Genomic DNA, 22,199 nt, shown 5'->3' with positions numbered 1-22,199 from the left:
ATGTGTCTCCTTAAGCGCGTGTGTTCACAGCACGTGTCTCATAAAGCGCGCGGTCACAGCCATAGTCTGCAATGGGTTTATTAAGCTTGTGCACCTCAACTGTCCCACTTTGTTACTTACACAGCGACAATAAGTATCGCTGGCGACAGCGCTTCGCGCTGCGACGACCGCTTCGCGCTGCGACGCCAGCGAGACCTCAAAACGAATGACCCTGTAGTTCACCATCAGGACATGTCACACACACCAGGACATGAACTACTTTTCAAATACACTGTATCCTGCCCAGAGGGGTACCTTGGGCCTACCTTAGGGGTGCCTTACATGCAATAAAAGGGAAGGTTAGGGCTTGGCAAGTGGGTGCCCTAGCCAAGTCAATCTGGCAGTCACAACTGAGCGCATACACAGCAGTGGCACGTCAGCGGCACCTTTAAAAGGCTGCTGGTGTGGGTGGCACAATCAGTGCTGCAGGCCCACCCTCATCATTTGATTTACAGGCCCTGGGCACACACAGTGTACTGTACTACGGACTTACTAGTAAATCAAATATGACAATCATGGAAACACCAATCCATAACACAATTTACAATAGGAGCACTTGCACTTTAACACTGGACAGCAGTGAGAAAGTGCAAAGAGATACCAAACCAGCAAAAACAGAGAAAAAAACAGGCGGTCAATGCAAAAAAACAGGGGAAACACACCAAAAGATGCCAGGTCTAACACTGTGCACTTTACACATACACATATTATGCTTTTCACTACTTCAACAGATTGGCATATAGAATGACAGAGAAGCCATCAGTTTTGGAATTCCATCTACAACAACCAATCACATTGAGGCCCAACATAGCGATAAGGATTGATGATGTTATGAACAGCATCGGGGTACCCTCTTTGATAGTCTTCACAGAAATCATTGTACATTTAAGCAGGAGGGCTGGTCTGGGTCAGTAATGGGGGCAGCAGGGCTGGTGGGGGGTCAGTAATGGGGGCAGCAGGGCTGGTAGGGGTCAGTAATGGGGCAGCAGGGCTGGTCGGGGGTCAGTGACGGGGGCAGCATGGCTGGTCGGGGTCAGTAATGGGGGCAGCAGGGCTGGTGGGGGTCAGGAATGGGGGCAGCAGGGCTGGTGGGGGGTCAGTAATGGGGAGGCAGGGCTGGTGGGGGGTCAGTAATGGGGTAAGTCGGGCTGGTGGGGGGTCAGTAATGGGTCAGCAGGGCTGGTGGGGTCACTAGTGACGTCAGCAGGGCTGGTGGGGGGTCAGTAATGGGGCAGCAGGGCTGGTTAGTAATGGGGGCAGCAGGGTTGGTGGGGGTCAGTAATGGGGTCAGCAGGGTGGGTTGGGGTCAGTAATGGGATCAGCAGGGCTGGTGGGGGGTCAGAAATGGGGGCAGCAGGGCTGGTGGGTGGTCAGTAATGGGGCAGCAGGGCTGGTGGGGGGTCAGTAATGGGGTCAGCAGTGCTGGTCGGGTCAGTAATGGGGTCGGCAGGGCTGGTCGGGGGTCAGTAATGGGGTCAGCCGGGCTGGTCGGGGTCAGTAATGGGGGCAGCAGGGCTGGTGGGGGTCAGTAGTGGGGTCAGAAGGGCTGGGGGGTCAGTAGTGGGGTCAGCAGGGCTGGGGGTCAGTAGTGACGTCAGCAGGGAGGGGGTCAGTAGTGACGTCAGCAGGGCTGGTGGGGGTCAGTAATGGGGTCAGCAGGACTGGTCGGGGGTCAGTAATGGGGTCAACAGGGCTGGTACGGGGTCAGTAATGGGTCAGCAGGGCTGGTGGGGTCAGTAGTGACGTCAGCAGGGCTGGTGGGGGGTCAGTAATGGGGTCAGCAGGGCTGGTGGGGGTCAGTAGTGGGGTCAGCAGGGATGGTGAGGGTCAGTAGTGGGGTCAGCAGGGATGATGGGGGTCAGTAGTGGGGTAAGCAGGGCTGGTGGGGGTCAGTAGTGACGTCAGTCGGGCTGGTGGGGGTCAGTAGTGACGTCAGCAGGGCTGGTGGGGGTCAGTAGTGACGTCAGCAGGGCTGGTGGGGGGTCAGTAATGGGGTCAGCAGGGCTGGTGGGGGTCAGTAGTGGGGTCAGCAGGGATGGTGGGGGTCAGTAGTGGGGTCAGCAGGGCTGATGGGGGTCAGTAGTGGGGTAAGCAGGGCTGGTGGGGGTCAGTAGTGACGTTAGCAGGGCTGGTGGGGGTCAGTAGTGACGTCAGCAGGGCTGGTGGGGGTCAGTAGTGGGGTCAGCAGGGCTGGTGGGGGTCAGTAGTGACTACAGTCGGGCTGGTGGGGGTCAGTAGTGACGTCAGCAGGGCTGGTGGGGGTCAGTAGTGACGTCAGCAGGGCTGGTGGGGGGTCAGTAATGGGCTCAGCAGGGCTGGTGGGGGTCAGTAGTGGGGTCAGCAGGGCTGGTGAGGGTCAGTAGTGGGGTCAGCAGGGCTGATGGGGGTAAGTAATGGGGTAAGCAGGGCTGGTGGGGGTCAGTAGTGACGTTAGTGGGGCTGGTGGGGGTCAGTAGTGACGTCAGCAGGGCTGGTGGGGGTCAGTAATGGGGTCAGCAGGGCTGGTGGGGGTCAGTAGTGGGGTCAGCAGGGATGGTGAGGGTCAGTAGGGCTGATGGGGGTCAGTAGTGGGGTAAGCAGGGCTGGTGGGGGGTCAGTAGTGACGTCAGTCGGGCTGGTGGGCGTCAGTAGTGACGTCAGCAGGGCTGGTGGGGGTCAGTAGTGACGTCAGCAGGGCTGGTGGGGGGTCAGTAGGGCTGGTGGGGGTCAGTAGTGGGGTCAGCAGGGATGGTGAGGGTCAGTAGTGGGGTCAGCAGGGATGGTGAGGGTCAGTAGTGGGGTCAGCAGGGCTGATGGGGGTCAGTAGTGGGGTAAGCAGGGCTGGTGGGGGTCAGTAGTGACGTTAGCAGGGCTGGTGGGGGTCAGTAGTGACGTCAGCAGGGCTGGTGGGGGTCAGTAGTGGGGTCAGCAGGGCTGGTGGGGGTCAGTAGTGACGTCAGCAGGGCTGGTGGGGGTCAGTAGTGACGTCAGCAGGGCTGGTGGGGGGTCAGTAATGGGGTCAGCAGGGCTGGTGGGGGGTCAGTAATGGGGTCAGCAGGGCTGGTGGGGGTCAGTAATGGGGTCAGCAGTGCTGGTGGGGGTCAGTAGTGGGGTCAGCAGGGATGGTGAGGGTCAGTAGTGGGGTCAGCAGGGCTGATGGGGGTCAGTAATGGGGTAAGCAGGGCTGGTGAGGGTCAGTAGTGACGTCAGTAGGGCTGGTGGGGGTCAGTAGTGACGTCAGCAGGGCTGGTGGGGGTCAGTAATGGGGTCAGCAGGTGGACTGGGGGGTCAGTAGTGACGTCAGCAGGGAGGGGGTCAGTAGTGATGTCAGCAGGGCTGGTGGGGGTCTGTAGTGACGTCACCAGGGCTGGTGGGGGTCAGTAGTGACGTCAGGAGGGCTGGTGGGGGTCAGTAGTGACGTCAGCAGGGCTGGTGGGGGTTAGTAGTGACGTCAGCAGGGCTGGTGGGGGTCAGTAGTGACGTCAGCAGGGCTGGTGGGGGTCAGTAGTGACGTCAGCAGGGCTGGTGGGGGTCAGTAATGGGGTCAGCAGGTGGACTGGGGGGTCAGTAGTGACGTCAGCAGGGAGGGGGTCAGTAGTGATGTCAGCAGGGCTGGTGGGGGTCTGTAGTGACGTCACCAGGGCTGGTGGGGGTCAGTAGTGACGTCAGGAGGGCTGGTGGGGGTCAGTAGTGACGTCAGCAGGGCTGGTGGGGGTTAGTAGTGACGTCAGCAGGGCTGGTGGGGGTCAGTAGTGACGTCAGCAGGGCTGGTGGGGGTCAGTCAGTAATGGGGTCAGCAGGAGGACTGGGGGGTCAGTAGTGACGTCAGCAGGGAGGGGGTCAGTAGTGACGTCAGCAGGGTTGGTGGGGGTCAGTAGTGACGTCAGCAGGGCTGGTGGGTCAGTAGTGACGTCAGCAGGGCTGGTGGGGGTCAGTAGTGACGTCAGCAGGGCTGGTGGGGGTCAGTAGTGACGTCAGCAGGGCTGGTGGGGGTCAGTAGTGACGTCAGCAGGGCTGGTGGGAGGTCAGTAATGGGGTCGGCAGGGCTGGTGGGGGTCAGTAGTGGGGTCAGCAGGGATGGTGAGGGTCAGTAGTGGGGTCAGCAGGGATGATGGGGGTCAGTAGTGGGGTAAGCAGGGCTGGTGGGGGTCAGTAGTGACGTCAGTCGGGCTGGTGGGGGTCAGTAGTGACGTCAGCAGGGCTGGTGGGGGTCAGTAGTGACGTCAGCAGGGCTGGTGGGGGTCAGTAGTGGGGTCAGCAGGGATGGTGAGGGTCAGTAGTGGGGTCAGCAGGGCTGATGGGGGTCAGTAGTGGGGTAAGCAGGGCTGGTGGGGGTCAGTAGTGACGTTAGCAGGGCTGGTGGGGGTCAGTAGTGACGTCAGCAGGGATGGTGGGGGTCAGTAGTGGGGTCAGCAGGGCTGGTGGGGGTCAGTAGTGACGTCAGTCGGGCTGGTGGGTGTCAGTAGTGACGTCAGCAGGGCTGGTGGGGGTCAGTAGTGACGTCAGCAGGGCTGGTGGGGGGTCAGTAATGGGGTCAGCAGGGCTAGTGGGGGTCAGTAGTGGGGTCAGCAGGGATGGTGAGGGTCAGTAGTGGGGTCAGCAGGGCTGATGGGGGTCAGTAGTGGGGTAAGCAGGGCTGGTGGGGGGTCAGTAGTGACGTCAGTCGGGCTGGTGGGGGTCAGTAGTGACGTCAGCAGGGCTGGTGGGGGTCAGTAGTGACGTCAGCAGGGCTGGTGGGGGGTCAGTAATGGGGTCAGCAGGGCTGGTGTGGGTCAGTAGGGGGTCAGCAGGGATGGTGAGGGTCAGTAGTGGGGTCAGCAGGCCTGATGGGGGTCAGTAGTGGGGTAAGCAGGGCTGGTGGGGGTCAGTAGTGACGTTAGCAGGGCTGGTGGGGGTCAGTAGTGACGTCAGCAGGGCTGGTGGGGGTCAGTAGTGGGGTCAGCAGGGCTGGTGGGGGTCAGTAGTGACGTCAGTCGGGCTGGTGGGGGTCAGTAGTGACGTCAGCAGGGCTGGTGGGGGTCAGTAGTGACGTCAGCAGGGCTGGTGGGGGGTCAGTAATGGGGTCAGCAGGGCTGGTGGGGGGTCAGTAATGGGGTCAGCAGGGCTGGTGGGGGTCAGTAGTGGGGTCAGCAGGGCTGGTCGGGGGTCAGTAGTGACGTCAGCAGGGCTGGTCGGGGGTCAGTAATGGGGGCAGCAGGGCTGGTCGGGGGTCAGTGATGGGGTCAGCAGGGCTGGTCGGGGTCAGTAGAGGGTTCAGCAGGGCTGGTGGGGGTCAGTAGTGACGTCAGCAGGGTTGGGGGTCAGTATTTATATCAGCAGGGCTCGTGGGGATCAGTAGTGATGTCAGCAGGGCTGGTGGGGGTCAGTAGTGACGTCAGCAGGGCTGGTGGGGGTCAGTAATGGGGTCAGCAGGGGGACTGGGGGTCAGTAGTGACGTCAGCAGGGCTGGTGGGGGTCAGTAGTGACGTCAGGAGGGCTGGTGGGGGTCAGTAGTGACGTCAGCAGGGCTGGTGGGGGTTAGTAGTGACGTCAGCAGGGCTGGTGGGGGTCAGTAGTGACGTCAGCAGGGCTGGTGGGGGTCAGTCAGTAATGGGGTCAGCAGGGGGACTGGTGGGGGTTAGTAGTGACGTCAGCAGGGCTGGTGGGGGTCAGTAGTGACGTCAGCAGGGTTGGTGGGGGTCAGTAGTGACGTCAGCAGGGCTGGTGGGTCAGTAGTGACGTCAGCAGGGCTGGTGGGGGTCAGTAGTGACGTCAGCAGGGCTGGTGGGGGTCAGTAGTGACGTCAGCAGGGCTGGTGGGGGTCAGTAGTGACGTCAGCAGGGCTGGTGGGGGGTCAGTAATGGGGTCAGCAGGGCTGGTGGGGGTCAGTAGTGGGGTCAGCAGGGATGGTGAGGGTCAGTAGTGGGGTCAGCAGGGATGATGGGGGTCAGTAGTGGGGTAAGCAGGGCTGGTGGGGGTCAGTAGTGACGTCATTCGGGCTGGTGGGGGTCAGTAGTGACGTCAGCAGGGCTGGTGGGGGTCAGTAGTGACGTCAGCAGGGCTGGTGGGGGGTCAGTAATGGGGTCAGCAGGGCTGGTGGGGGTCAGTAGTGGGGTCAGCAGGGATGGTGAGGGTCAGTAGTGGGGTCAGCAGGGCTGATGGGGGTCAGTAGTGGGGTAAGCAGGGCTGGTGGGGGTCAGTAGTGACGTCAGCAGGGCTTGTGGGGGTCAGTAGTGACGTCAGCAGGGCTGGTGGGGGTCAGTAATGGGGTCAGCAGGGCTGGTGGGGGTCAGTAGTGGGGTCAGCAGGGATGGTGAGGGTCAGTAGTGGGGTCAGCAGGGCTGGTGGGGGTTAGTAGTGACGTCAGCAGGGCTGGTGGGGGGTCAGTAGTGACGTCAGTCGGGCTGGTGGGCGTCAGTAGTGACGTCAGCAGGGCTGGTGGGGGTCAGTAGTGACGTCAGCAGGGCTGGTGGGGGGTCAGTAATGGGGTCAGTAGGGCTGGTGGGGGTCAGTAGTGGGGTCAGCAGGGATGGTGAGGGTCAGTAGTGGGGTCAGCAGGGATGGTGAGGGTCAGTAGTGGGGTCAGCAGGGCTGATGGGGGTCAGTAGTGGGGTAAGCAGGGCTGGTGGGGGTCAGTAGTGACGTTAGCAGGGCTGGTGGGGGTCAGTAGTGACGTCAGCAGGGCTGGTGGGGGTCAGTAGTGGGGTCAGCAGGGCTGGTGGGGGTCAGTAGTGATGTCAGTCGGGCTGGTGGGGGTCAGTAGTGACGTCAGCAGGGCTGGTGGGGGTCAGCAGGGATGGTGAGGGTCAGTAGTGGGGTCAGCAGGGCTGATGGGGGTCAGTAATGGGGTAAGCAGTGCTGGTGAGGGTCAGTAGTGACGTCAGTAGGGCTGGTGGGGGTCAGTAGTGACGTCAGCATGGCTGGTGGGGGTTAGTAGTGACGTCAGCAGGGCTGGTGGGGGTCAGTAGTGACGTCAGCAGGGCTGGTGGGGGTCAGTAATGGGGTCAGCAGGTGGACTGGGGGGTCAGTAGTGACGTCAGCAGGGAGGGGGTCAGTAGTGATGTCAGCAGGGCTGGTGGGGGTCTGTAGTGACGTCACCAGGGCTGGTGGGGGTCAGTAGTGACGTCAGCAGGGCTGGTGGGGGGTCAGTAATGGGGTCAGCAGGGCTGGTGGGGGTCAGTAGTGGGGTCAGCAGGGATGGTGAGGGTCAGTAGTGGGGTCAGCAGGGCTGTTGGGGGTCAGTAATGGGGTAAGCAGGGCTGGGTCAGTAGTGACGTTAGTGGGGCTGGTGGGGGTCAGTAGTGACGTTAGCAGGGCTGGTGGGGGTCAGTAGTGACGTCAGTAGGGCTGGTGGGGGTCAGTAGTGACGTCAGCAGGGCTGGTGGGGGGTCAGTAATGGGGGCAGCAGGGCTGGTGGGGGTCAGTAGTGACATCAGCAGGGCTGGTGGGGGTCAGTAATGACGTCAGCAGGGCTGGTGGGGGTCAGTAGTGACGTCAGCAGGGCTGGTGGGGGTCAGTAGTGACGTCAGCAGGGCTGGTGGGGGTCAGTCAGTAATGGGGTCAGCAGGGGGACGGGGGGTCGGTAGTGACGTCAGCAGGGAGGGGGTCAGTAGTGACGTCAGCAGGGTTGGTGGGGGTCAGTAGTGACGTCAGCAGGGCTGGTGGGGGTCAGTAGTGACGTCAGCAGGGCTGGTAGGGGTCAGTAGTGACATCAGCAGGGCTGGTGGGGGTCAGTAGTGACGTCAGCAGGGCTGGTGGGGGTCAGTAGTGACGTCAGCAGGGCTGGTGGGGGGTCAGTAATGGGGTCAGCAGGGCTGGTGGGGATCAGTAATGACGTCAGCAGGGCTGGTGGGGGTCAGTAGTGACGTCAGCAGGGCTGGTGGGGGTCAGTCAGTAATGGGGTCAGCAGGGGGACGGGGGGTCGGTAGTGACGTCAGCAGGGAGGGGGTCAGTAGTGACGTCAGCAGGGTTGGTGGGGGTCAGTAGTGACGTCAGCAGGGCTGGTGGGGTCAATAGTGACGTCAGCAGGACTGGTGGGGGTCAGTAGTGACGTCAGCAGGGCTGGTGGGGGGTCAGTAGTGACGTCAGCAGGGAGGGGGTCAGTAGTGACGTCAGCAGGGCTGGTGAGGTCAGTAGTGACGTCAGCAGGTCTTGGGGGTCATTAGTGACGTCAGTCGGGGTCAGTGAGAGGCTCTGGTCTCCCTCAGACTCACCTCCTCGGTCTCTCATGATCTCCGGCGGGGAAAGCTCCGAGTCCGAGTTGATCCCGAGCGCGGAGGAGACCGCGGGGGCTCCGGGCGACATTAACCTCCCGACGGGCATGAGCGGGGTCAGGTAGTAATATACTGCGCATGCGCTCAGCTTGGTACACTAATGCCTCAAGACTTCTTGGCACAGGATCAAAGCGGGAATACTAATCACTGATGGACGTACTGCGCATGCGCACTGCGCGGAAGGGATTGCGCATGTCCAGCGCAGGTATACTATCAAACTCCACAATGTTATACTAATCATGCATGATTGCACTGCGCATGTGCCTTACATGGAATACTATACAATCACGGTTCGTACGCATGCCCACATCTCTGAGGCAGGGCAGATTCTTCTGCGCATGCCGTTATCTCACAGACCTGGAAGCGTTGTACTGCGCATGCCCACAACTCAAAGGCCTGGCACTTCTGCGCATGCTCTTGTCTCGCAGGCCTGCGCATGCTTCTCTCTGCCGTTCCGCCCGTTCTTAGAGACCTCGTGCTTCCTGTTGTTCTGCGCATGCTCAGACCTCAGAGACACATGAATCACCTGTGCGCATGCGTGGAGCCGGGGACACTATTGCACAGTTGTACCGTGCCCGTCTATGCCATCTTTGTATTTGTATTTATTGTATATGTACCCAGCGCGAGCGTCACCCAGCGGTGCTCGAGCGCTTTACAGGAGCGTCTCGCGCCCCGTGGAAGATGCAGCTGTTGTGATGTGGTCAGCACAGCTGTGGGAATGACAGAGGCTGGAAGCGGGTCCAGATGCATCTGAGTCTGCTCGTCTCTTCTTCCTCGAGCCTCCAGGCCCACAATATTGTGAAGTGGCCGCTTGGGACCTTGGGTAATCGGGAGTGTTTGGACTGAGCGCAGGGGCAGCCCTGCCAAGGTCACGCATCCGGCGTTAGACTCACGCATGTTCACGCTGGTGACTGCCCCACTGCACTAACATGCATCAGTCTGCCTGTATCGTGCTCTTGACCCCGGCACGAGGCGCTCTCTATTCGCTCATCTGCACAGTATTGCCTGCTCATCCTGGCCTGCGCTGGGTCAACAGCCTGCTGCCTCGCTTGCAAGTGACTGTTTACTCTGCAGGGCCTCACAAAGGAATGATGGTGCCTGCAGGCGAATCAATGATTCTAGCTGAGCTTGAATGCGTCTGTGTCATAAACAATTCCAGGTCCTGCAGCCAGCACCCCCTTGGATCAGGGAGCCCGCGCCTTCCCTGTTGTTGTTTTACTAGAGGGCGTCCACCCAGCTGTTGCCTTGCGGGATCAGATTGACCACTAACAGGCGGTAGCTTTCTGGTAACTTGCCGTGCTCGCCCCAGTCAGAGTGGTACAGTAAAGTCCATGTGCTGCACTGGTGACCACCAGCATTGAGAAGGTCATGGGTCAGGCTGAAGTGTGGCAAGGAGTTTCTGCTTGCAGGCAGGATGGTTTCATGAAAGTAATCCTGCAGCCCCACGCCTGAGCAGCTCCCAGCACTGGCAGACAGACCCCCATGCGCTCTCTAGCGGTGTGAGGCCTTTGGTACCCATGCGCTTTTCACGTGTTCATTCATTCATTCATTCATGCCCGCTAGGGTCCGTCCCAGTGGAATCTGAAATCAAAACAGATTCACCCGCGTGTGTTCTGAGGACAGGGATCTTTGCCTCACTGCAGACAGGATATTTTAAATTCTACAGCTGAACAGCCCCAGGGGGCCGCACTCCTGTTGTTATTCTTGAACTAGACAAGAGCATCATTTTCTGCATCTGCTGAGAGTAAAGAAGGGATCAAATACGTCGCTCAGCAAGTCCCAAGATGAAGCTGCTTAAGAGTACAACGTATGTGCATGGTGTGTAGGTATCCCATGTATTATCGTGGATTCTGCAGGAGCACACCCTATAGAGAATCGAACACTTTCAATTTACATGGGACACTCCCAATTCATTCAAGCTAAAATCACTGCTTTAAATGGGCCGGTGCTCACAGGTACTGAGTACCGGCACTTCTTAGTTTTATCACTCTGACTACCGGCCCGTCTCTACTGCCGAGGAGAGTACTGGTACTCATGAAACGCTGGTGCTGGCGGCCTCGCTGACAGCCAAGGCACTTCTGTAGACCTGAGTCGAGCCCCCGCTGAACTATTCAGCTTGGGCTCATTCGCATACCGTCCAGGTGTTCGCCATCATGCTGTGTTGCAAACACAAATCGAGGCAGACCGGTGACAGTGCTATTAAGAAAGCCATGGGATGTAACAAGGCTCAAATGGCTTTAATTCCACCTGACTCTTTTGTGTAAGCGTCTGCTTATGTTTGTCTGCTTGCCTGTGACTATTTTTGTGTGACAGAAATATGAGAGAAAGGGGGAGCGAAGAGAGACACTCTTGGAAAATATATTAAAGGAACTGTAGGGTATGCTTGTGTGTGCACGTCTGCTAGTTTTTTTCTGTGTCGCTCGAGAATATATAGCATTGTGCCACGCAACAGCAATTAACAGAATTGATGTTGCAAATATTACAAAACAAGAAAATGTTAAAATATCACCTCGTTTGGCTTTAGTTGTGTAATGAGTAAACAAACCTTGTTTGTTTATTGTTAGACATTTCTCATGTGTTTTGGTGGGTGCTGCAAGTAGTATAGAAGTCAGGAAGTATTGGCATGTCTTCACCTAAGCCCCGCCCCCAAGACCCACCCACTCACCACATTTAAATGAGCACCGGCACTATTTCCCCCCGTTTAAAGCACTGGCTAAAATTAATCTAGCTTTATCTTTCATCAATTCAAATGTAGGCTATATTTAAATTACTAACACGTCCATTTTGCCTTGTTACAGTCTGCCGCATATGGGGACTCGGAGACAGGCATGTTTCTCCTAATTTATTTTTTAGATTGAGATGCAAAAAAAAATCCAGGGTTACTTATTTCACACACAAAATAAACAGTATTAATGTTGTAATTACCAGGAACGATGTTACGCAACTTTCAGCTTTTGGCATGTACAAGGGCCAAGCTCTTAGCATTCCATGAAATATGCCCTGCACTAAAGACAGTCAAAAATATGTAGTGAAATTCGAGGCTGCGGATACCGTAATGCATAAATGCACCCTATGTCTCACAGCAGAACAGAAACAAGGAAAAATATTCTAAATCTATTTTATTTGTTTTCTTTTTTAGTCAACTACATACAAAATATGCACGCATATGATGATGAATCGTTCCAATTAAAGAAATTGATTGGATATGCATTCTGGGAAATGGGAAATGTTTACTTTATAGAACAGCAATTGATGAATGCAATCACTGTAGAGATTTTCTGTGTAAACAGACAGAAACAGACTTCAGGCCTGGTAGGCAAAGTGAGGAGTTGTGACTTCTGTATAATAGCGTGCCGTGATTTTGGCTGACCCGGGAGACGTTCATATGGAGCAGGGAGGCTGTAGATCTCACATCGGATTTTACCCTCAATGTCTTATTATTGCCAAGCAACCTAACCAGCATCCTCAATTATTGAAAACAACCATTTTTAAATGAATGAATGAATGAATGAAACAGTTCTTATATTGCGCAAACTTAACCCAATGGGCGTCAAGGCGCCTAAATCAAATATGGAAGCTAAGACCCCCCCTCTGCAGCCTTATCTCATTAGTAGGCCTTCTTAAAGAAGCAAGTTTTAAGAGCCTTTTTAAATGACTCTATTGAAGGAAGAGTTTTTATTTCAATTGGGATGGAATTCCAAAGCTGAGGGGCAACCACGGAGAAAGCTCTGGCTCCCAATCTAGCAAGTTTGAAACGGGGCACAACAAGTTGACAGAGTCCCGCAGAGCGAAGGCCTCTTGTAGGGACATAACGCGTGAGAAGAGAGCCCAAAGCACTTGAGGGACCTTCTGTCAGTGCTCTGTAGGCCAGACACAGAATTTTAAAAGAGATTCTGTGCTGGACAGGAAGCCAGTGAAGGTCTTTCCTGGCCACAGTGGCGGAAGAGGTTTTCGGAAGAGCCAGAACAAAGCGCGCTGCAGCATTCTGCACAATCTGCAGTCGGTGTATAAGGCTTTTGTTGGCTTCCATATAAAGAGAGTTACAATAATCTAACCTCGAACCCACCAGGGCGACTGCAACCTGTTTGCGCACCTGAGGGAAAAGATACCCGCGGATTCTGTTAAGTATCCTGATCACACCCCAGCAAGTGGCCACGGTCCTGTTGACTTGTAGGGACAGAGAAAGCGAGGTGTCAAATATTACACCAAGATTTCTGGCAGATTGGGAGGGAGTGGGGCAGATGCCAAGAGAAGGTGGCCACCACTCACTCGACCAAACATCTTGGTCCTTCCCAAAAATCAACACCTCCGTCTTTTCGCCGTTCAGTTTGAGGGAGTTTATAGTCATCCAGTCTGCCACATACTGCATGCATACCCTGAAACTGGCGGCAGATGTCCCGACAGAGGAGTGAGCCAGTGACACCATAATCTGGGTGTCATCTGAGAAGGACACCACCTCCATCCCCTGCGATCTAACTAGTCTTGCCAGGGGAGCCACATAGATGTTAAACAGGGTCGGACTTAAGGCCGACCCTTGTGGCACCCCACACTGCAATGACTTAGCAGGGGAGAGGTGGTTCCCAAGCATCACTCTCTGCTCCCTTTCCAACAGAAAGGAATTGAGGAGGCTCAAGGCCGGTCCCATAACACCAGCTTCCCTAAGCCGAGATGTAAGAATGGCAGGGGACAGGGTGTCGAACGCGGCCGTGAGGTCCAACAAAACCAAAACCGTAGTATGGCCAGAGTCCACTTTGCGTCGGATGTTATCGACCACACAAGTAAGAGCAGACTCAGTGCTGTGGTGTTTTCTGAAACCATGTTGCGTGTTATCAAGGTATTCAGATAAATCAAGAAAGGAGGACAAATGAAGATTCAGATGCGCCTCGAGCATCTTAGCGGGAGCAGGAAGAAGGGAGATCGGCCTAAAATTTTTCAAAAGGGCCGGATCGAGGGACGGCTTCTTAAGAAGAGGTTTCACAATCGCCTTCTTCCATACAGGAGGAAAAGAACCCTGGGCAATGGCCTTATTCATAACCTCAAGCATAGGAGGAAGAAGGCTCTTTCTACACTCTTTCAGTTTTTTCAGGGGTAGAGGATCCAGGGGGGAAGCAGATTTGATCCTGTCAAGTAACAGGTTCAGTCCTTCCAGGGATAAAGCTGGAAATTCCAAGAGTAAACGGGAAGGATCTTTACCTAAAGAATCGAAACTAGATATGACAGGCGGGATGCTTTGATCCAGAGCATGGGAATGGGCTTCCAAAGAGACATGTATGTCAAGAATTTTATTATGAAAGAAGTCAGAAATATTATTGCAAAGTTCTTGTGAGCTAACTACGGGGTCTGGGAGTTGCAGGGAGCATAAGGTATCAGCGATTTTAAAGAGCTCCCTAGAAGAGGAGAGAGAGCTGGTGAGATTGGAGAAGTACTCCTGCTTCTCAATAACCACTCTCCGTTTGTATTCCCGCAGTGCAGACTTGTGAGCCTCTCGATCATTAGAGTCCCAAGATTTCCTCCAGTTTCTTTCACTGCTCCTACATCCCTGTCTCAGGAGTCTCAACTGATCGGAAAACCAAGGTGCCGTAGGCTTTCGGCGAGCTACATAGCGCAGAGATGAGGGGGCAAGTTGTTCCACTGCATTAGAAATGGAGTCCGTCAAAACTTGAGCTGCCTCGGCTGCGTCTTTTGAAGATAAAGATTCCGGGGTGGAAACAAGAGGGACAAGAGCCTTATCCGAGATATTCCTAAAGTTTCTCCTAAGGGTGAATGGCGAGGTTACCAAGTTAGTAGAGCAAAAGGCAGGCACGGAGAGTTCCAATGGCACGGCCCAGTGATCTGTCCAGACCAACAGTAGCGGGGGGCCAGTAGGGAGCCTGGTGTCATTAGAAAATACCCCGTCAAGTATATGCCCAGCCTTGTGGGTGGGACTGTTCACAAGCTGGGCGAAGTCACATGCTCCTAGCGATTCGACCAATGATATTGTGTCCTTAGAATTGACCTCATCCAGATGAAAATTAAAATCACCCAAAATGGTGAAGGCCGCTTTTCCGAAATAGGGTTCCAGGATTGTCAATAATTCTGAAGGGAAACTGGCCCTAGGACGGGGGGGCCTATATACCAAAATCCCAGTAAAGGAGACCGATGGAGAGAGAGTAATACAGAAGTATAACGATTCAAAGCGATCTGGAGGCGTCGATAATGATTTGATCGAACAAGGAAAGGAGGATTTAAGAAGAATGGCGATGCCTCCTCCTCTGCGCAAGGGTCTATCCTGCCTACTCCCGAAAGTGGTGGGGCATTACCCATGCTCCAATTGTAGTGTCTGCCACCTGACCACACACACAAATACTTTGGAACTTGAACCAGGCAGAACCTGGACTCAACGAGAACACACGAATTGTAATACAACCAATGTGGTCTATCTCATCACGTGTCCCTGTGATTTGCGATACGTGGGCATGACGGGAAGGAAGGTGAAACAGAGAATATGTGAACATCGCTCAAATATTAGATGTAAAAAGTCCACCACAAAAATGAGTAGACATTTCCTGGAAAAGAATCATACTACCAATGATTTACACTGGACAATAATAGAGCACATTGACAGTGGCAATAACATCAACCGCCGACTATTCGAGAAAGAACAAAGATGGGTCTATAGATTGGGGACCCATCTCCAGGGGTTGAATGATGATATCCCATGGAACTCTGTCTTGAATTAATCCTGAACGATGGCTCAGCATTATAGATCATGTCTGGATTGTAATTGCTAACATTCCATCCCTTCACACCATCTTAGGCAATCTAGCAATGGCCGACACACCTCGAGCATTTGAAAACCCTGTAGTGTGTCTGACATCGTCTTATGTATTCCCATTCAATGTACCGATGTCAGACTCCATTATCACTACATTACCACCAAAATTGTAATTACTGCCATGGCTGTACGCAAAACAGTTGCGGACTTCCGCAATTTCTACACAACACAGCCTTACTCGCGTGTTGCCATTGCCAACGACGCCATCGATGCCTATTGGCGGAATACACATGACGCCAGTGTGCATCGATTGGTCCTCCCTCACGCGTTGACGCAGACCGACCGCTCCCACCCGGAAGCAGGATACCGTGGTGTTTACTTAACTGCCTCGCCTCCTCGAGCGGACGTCTTCGGGGTCCAGCAGAGGGTCGCTATAGGTATACCACGGGTGCCGAGCGTCGAGGGCGTGAGTACATCAAGCCGAAAATGTTCCGCATTCCTTTGAGCTAAGTACCGATCTGAGTCGCACAATTGCCTGATCTTATTTTATTTCATTTCTAACGACTGCAGGGTGTGCCAATTACGCCTCCACCCCCCTCCTGTGACCCATGGTGTGAAACTTACACACTATTAAAGCGAGAAATTACCCTTATTTTAACTATCAGCACGATTGCTTATCGCGCCGACATTTTAGGTTGATAGCGTTTTTTAACTCACAACCCCTTGTAAATAGCACGCGTTGTACATAGCACATATAGCACTTAGCACTAGTTACTTATAACGCTCTTTTCGCTGGGGACCAAGGTGGTGTTAACTATACTGTTATCTAACCACAGGATGTCTCTGATACCACCAACTGGAGCACACTGGACCGCTATTAGGCAATCATCAATACAACTGATTGTTTGTTTTGTCTTTTTGTTTGTCCTCGTCACTTTATTTCCTAACAGGTGCAGAAACCGAAAATTGGAAGCCTCCTAAACCAGGAGTTATTAGAAAGACAGTTTTTCTTTCTAATTTTTGCACTTTTTCACATTAAATTTTCACTTTCACGTCCCTAGGTTAGGGTGGACCTTAGCGAGTCCATACCGCCAGGGTTTAGTTACACCAAGTCCTGAAGAATGCCAGGTAAATTTACACCGTTTCGTGGCTGAAACATGTCGACTGACTTAGGAAACTACCACTGAATTAACTGTGGACGTATTTCCTACACATCATTTTATCTCTAAGTCCTTAGTGATCCTAATAAATTAATTTTGATACACTACAGACCTTTTTAAACTTCACAACACCCACTTAATATTCTTTGCACAGCACTGTCCTTACCCACCAACCCGCTCCGCAGTAGATCTGGCGTCGCAGCACACAGAGGGGATGCTAGGTCCTCTCTGTGGGGCCCGATGATGAAGCATGTCATCACTAGGTGGTGAGTGAGGGCTTTCTTTCCAAAAAAAAAAAAAACGCCTTAAGTGAAGTCGTTTCCCTGCTCCTTTTTGATGGTCTCTATCATCACCATAGAATACTCTTGTTTTGTTTACTACTATAAAGAGAGTAGCCATCAGGAATGGCCATGGTCAGATCATGTCCTGAGGTATCTGAGGCCCAGGTCTCCGTAATGAACACCCAATCCGGCTGTCGGTCATCCACGAAATCGTGGAAGGCGACGTTATGCCTAATAAGCGAACGAGCGTTAATTAAGAAGCCAGATCTCCGGGGCGCAACAGGCTGTTTAGGCGGGAGATGTGATCTTACAACACCATTAGATGAGAATTTAAAGGAGACCGTACAAGCCCAACATCTATAAGAGTGCAAGATCCCTTCAGGAGAATAGCGGTGAAGACAAGGCTGGGATGCAGGTCTTAGAGCGAGGATTTCCGACCTGGAGTATAGCCTGGTTATCTCGTCAGAAGGGGAAGGAGTATCAGCTGAATCCATCCCGGCCTGCAGCCCGTCCTCAGCGCGGACGGGCGCAGACGGGCTGGACTCTGGCGTGACTCCGGCGGGCATCCGGCGCATCCGCGTCCGCTACGCGGAGAAGCCCGTCCCTTTTTGTAGGCAGCTAGAGCGCGTCAGGGCGGACCCACACCCAATATGGCCGCTGTAACACCCTTGCCTCCCCGGGACCAACTCTCAGCGTCAACACTCAGCTGAGAGTGGCCCAGGCGGTAGAGGGAGGTAGGAGGAGTCGAATCCTAGTTCAAACGCTTTTTAAAATCAAGCGCAAGTAATTACAAAAGTCACTGTTATAACAATTCTAAAATGCTTTTTTCCATCAAGCGTAAGTCTGCTAGCAATGTAGGTAAAAGACAAGGCGAGAGAACCTCCGGGTTCCGCCTCAGAGGGTGAAAAGAAAATTCAGCGCGCGAGCAACAAGCCCCCTTTTGTAGGCAGCTAGAGCGCGTCAGGGCGGACCCACACCCAATATGGCCGCTGTAACACCCTCGCCTCCCCGGGACCAACTCTCAGCGTCAACACTCAGCTGAGAGTGGCCCAGGCGGTAGAGGGAGGTAGGAGGAGTCGAATCCTAGTTCAAACGCTTTTTAAAATCAAGTGCAAAGTAATTACAAAAGTCACTGTTATAACAATTCTAAAATGCTTTTTTCCATCAAGCGTAAGTCTGCTAGCAATGTAGGTAAAAGACAAGGCGAGAGAACCTCCGGCTTCCGCCTCAGAGGGTGGAAAGAAAATGAACACAGCCAAAATCACAGCGCACTGGTTATGCTAAGTACTGACCAGTTTGTAAGTGGTCTCAATTTTAATACGATTCACGTCTTTTTCATCGGTGGCTCCTACGAATTATTTACCAATATGAAGGTTATTGATTTTTCTAAACCAAACAGATGAGAGTCCTCCTTCCGTTCCTATCAAGTAACATAAAACCCTCGATACATTGAAATTCTATTTAGAAAACTCTGTCCTGAAGAAGGTGAAGGAGTTACATCTCACTGAAACGCCGCGTCAACCTTTTTGTAGTTTTCTTGTGATGTATAAATTGTAGCAATAAGAATTAATAATAATGTACTTCAAAAATGAGATGTTTTAAAATCTATATGCAATTGTATTGTCTAAGTTTTATAAAATGTTGATGCTGACATATAAGTTTGAATATTGTTTTTATATATCTTTCTATCTTTTGTTTTTAATTGATATCCACTGCATTTTTAAATTTGTTGTCTATGGTACTTTATAGCCTGTTTTTCAACATATGATCCACATATTTTCTTGTGTATAGGTTAGCGACTTTTTTGTTTCTTTTGTTGACCCATATTGCCCTTCCATGTATGTATTTGACTGGGTTGTTGCCGCCAGCACTATTCTTAGGTGTAAGGCATCACAGAAATCAAACAATTGTTTATATATTGATGGGTAACGTGCTAATGTCCGAATATACGAAAAGACGCATGAATATTAACGACCCTGGCATGCGTTTGTACTGTTGGTAGGCGGAAGGGAACGGGTTTGTTTCAAATAGTTTCATTTAATTCAAAGCTGCCAAGTTTTCAGTTTGCAGATGAGTGACATTTTCATCATTTCAGTGTGTGCATTTGTGACATTTCAATAAGTGGGTGCAGTTTGAGTGACACTTTATCCCAGATATCTGCATGTAATGCAATAGATTTAGAAAAAAAGATGAAATTGTTGCCCTGCACTCTTTAGGTTGGACACAACCCCTGCCTAATAATGTCACAGACAGAGCACTGCCACGTCTCCCACACGGTGTTACTTACAACCACACACAACCTTACAAAACAGCTGCAAAACAACAAACATTCATGCTCAACACAAGCTTTTCAGTAAAGTGTACCCACCCTTATTGCTGTTCTCAACACTTATAGCACTGGCTGCCTTTTGTTAAAGATACAATTGTAAAAAAATAAAGAAACTGGGTCTTGTATGTGACCCGTGGAAGCTACGATTATGGGGCTGGGGAATGAAGCCTTTTGTAGGGGGTTAAGTTGACAGCACTTCAAATCTATGATTATTTTCCATTTTCTCTTTCATAGTAGTCAGTGGGATGCCTGATCTCTTACAATCGGGAAGGATGTTTTCTGTTGCATGTTTCTTATCCAGAGTATCTTTTAGAAAAAAAACAAATGTAGTGGCAAAGAAGAAACTTTTATCTTTTCACAGCAGAAGTTTCTGAAGATGTAGGGTCTTACAACTGTGGGGAAAAACACAGCTTTTTTAATGAAACATTTCCATTTGGATATTTTCACGACAGAACACGACGTGACAGATGCACATTTACTTGGAGGAGAGCATGTCTTACGTTAACTGCCACTCAGACCATTGCTCGGGAGGCTGTGGTCTGCTCGGAGGTGACAGATCCCGCCAAATCAGCATCTGCTGTTGTTTGAGGCAGTGCTCTCTGCACAGTGAAATAATACTTCGGATGGGAGCACACTACATTCTTATGCTGGGCGGAGGAAAGTAGGATCTGCTTCTATGGTTACCGCCACTTTTTCCTTGATGCTAAGCTGGTTTTAACTAGTCTGACTGGGATCCTACTAATCGGGACCCCAGTCTCTCTGCTTTCTCCCTAAACTGTTGTGTTCAGTACTTAGATTGGATACTGGGGTACCCTTGTAAGTCCCTAGTATATGGTACCCATGTACCCAGGGATAAGGTACCCCAGAGGTCTCCCATGGGCTGAAGCATTTATTGTGCCACCCATGAGAGACCATTCAAAATGGAGTTACAGGCCTGCCATTGCAGCCTGTGTAAGCTGGTGCTTGCATCACTTACTAAAGAAATAAAAGTCCTATATCTAGGGTCACTGCACTTAAAACCTATAAGTCACCCCAATAGCAGGCCTTTGCAATCCTGAAGACAGTGTGCTAGGTTCTAAGTGACAGGGTGCTCCTGCATGTTTAACTCAGTAATGATGATGTTTAGTGATTGATTATTTAAAATCTTTACAAAGAATGATTGCACAGTATAAACATTTCAATTATGATAATACAATAAAAAGAAAATAATTTTAAAAATGAAGCATAAAACTTTTTAAAATAGTACACATGAATTATAAAACTGTTTTAAATTTGTAAATTCATATGTTTAAAAGTATAGAAGAGGGAAATATGAATGGTATGACAGTTAATATTATAAAAGTTCAAGTTTTTTCCATGCAAATGCTAAGAATTTTCAGAAGGCAGAGTTAATCGGTATGTCGTCTGGGCAAAGACACTGGATCAGTGCTTGTCTACAAGTCCTTGTTGATCTTTCATTGAATAAACTTTTTAACAGCGTTAGTCTTTCGTTTTTTAATTCCGGACAGAGGCACAGTAGGTGTATAATGTTTTCTTCTCCTGTGTTACACAACCAACATGATATGTTATTTTTGAGTTTTTTCCATGGTAGTGCATGAGATTCTCCGGGTAGTATTCCGAAACGTGCTTTCATGAATATATATTTATATTTCCAAGTCCAAGCTGCATTCAAGTATTCTTGCATATATTATGGACCAAGTGTGCTTCCTGTTAACCAGGGACTCTTTGTCATTTATCAATGATAAAAGATCAGTTGTTTTATTCACAATTTTGTAAAAAGATTCATGAGGAATAGTAGTCGTCCAAATCCCCTTGAGCCCAAATTCATCCAAAGCCTTCTCAAGATATTTCCAAACCGATGATTTGATATTGCCCTCTATTTCTTTCCATAAAAGCTGTGAAATTAGATTCTCCTTGTCATTTTTTACTCTGTTCCATACTTTAATTACATTACCCATTCAAGCATTTAGTTGGTTATTCAAGCCGAATTCCAGTCTAATTTCGGATTGTGAAGCATTTTTAGGTAGACAAAAAAAGGGATCGGAAAGTGTTTGAGATTTCTTTGTTTATTGTTAGTGCATCTTTTCCGTTTAACGCCTCACTTCCGTAGGTTAGGGAAGGTAGTAATGTTTCAGATATAACTTTAAGTAGAGGTTGGTAGGATAAATTACTGGTGGATTTTTTTATAATCCCAAATGCACCTGTTAGGGAGTTCGCTTTCCTTGCGATATCCAATTTCTGGGGTTTAAAGTTACCATTATCATCAAAGACCACTCCCAGATATCTATAGGTCTTAATTTGTTCCAGTTTTTCCTTTCCTAAAAACCATTTTGTGTTGTACTTCCTTCTCACGTTTTTTGAAACAACCATAACTTTGGATTTTGATTCATTTATTACCATTTTGTTTTCTATTGCGTACTCCTGTATGCATGTCATCAACCTTTGCAAACCCACCTTAGTTCTACTTAAAAGGATGACATGGTCTGCATATAGCAGATTTGATATGTGTTTATCTGCAAGCTTGGGTGGGTGTGCATTTATCTTGTTCAAGGCTCCAGTTAGATCAGTTAAAAACAGATTAAATAATAAAGGTGCCAATACACAGCCTTGCTTCACTCCCCTAGCGTTGGTATTTCCTCAGTTAATGATCTGCCGTTCCCAATACGAACTCTGGCTCAAGTTTTTGTATCCAGGAGACTAATCAGCTATATTAAAGGGGGGGGGGGAATCCCTTGTACATGCAACTTTTTCCATAACAGATCTCTCTCGATACAATCAAAAGCTGATTTAAAATCAACAAAACATAAGAATAGTGATTCTTTGTTTGCAAGTGCTTTTTCCATTAACATGGATAGTGCCAGGATATTGGAAGATGTACCAAGTCCTTTAATAAAGCCAGTTTGGTTTAGCGGAAGAATGCTATTCCTTTTTACCCAGCCGGATAAGATTGTTAGCAGATGGGCTGCAAATAGTTTTGCATCGGTGTCCTGTAGTGTTATTAAGCAATAGTTTTCCGGCAGCGCCCAATCTCCTTTTTTGGAGCATGAGCAGGACACCCTGGCAGCCTACGGAGTCCATTCTCCTGGGTTGTCAGGAAGCAGCCATATACTGTTAGAGGGGCACCACATAATTACGCAATGACCATCTCAAAAGCGGCTGCAACGAATCCTATCATGTTTGGTATCAAACAAGTTGGAATAATACCTCCCACACCATAAACAGCGTGGGAGGTATAATTCCAAGCACTGGAAGAGCCCTCCGTTAGGCTCCCAGTGTTCCCAGTACCAGCCTTCTAGACACGGACAACACAAAATGGTTGCTGCCTTCCAGGGACACGATTCTGCCCTCCTGCTGCTGAGCCAAGCTTGCGCAGGGGAAGGCAGAACAAAAGGCATCCTGTCACAG

General features: G+C 51.2%; 1 protein-coding gene across 2 annotated transcripts in view; it reads right to left on the bottom strand.

Annotated features, from left to right (window-relative positions):
- Positions 1 to 8,395, bottom strand: part of LOC144806623 (uncharacterized) — a 52,231-nt gene extending 43,836 nt beyond the window's left edge. For both annotated transcript variants that reach the window (XM_078672952.1, XM_078672958.1), the window contains exon 1: positions 8,211 to 8,395. The gene's annotated coding sequence lies outside the window, so the exon portion shown is untranslated. The remainder of the gene's footprint in view (positions 1 to 8,210) is intronic.
- Positions 8,396 to 22,199: the final 13,804 nt, after the last annotated feature.

The sequence above is a fragment of the Lissotriton helveticus genome, chromosome 1_2, assembly GCF_964261635.1.
Source record: "Lissotriton helveticus chromosome 1_2, aLisHel1.1, whole genome shotgun sequence".
Taxonomy (NCBI): domain Eukaryota; kingdom Metazoa; phylum Chordata; class Amphibia; order Caudata; family Salamandridae; genus Lissotriton; species Lissotriton helveticus.
Note: the sequence above shows the minus strand (reverse complement) of the source record. Positions and strands in the feature narration are given on the sequence as shown.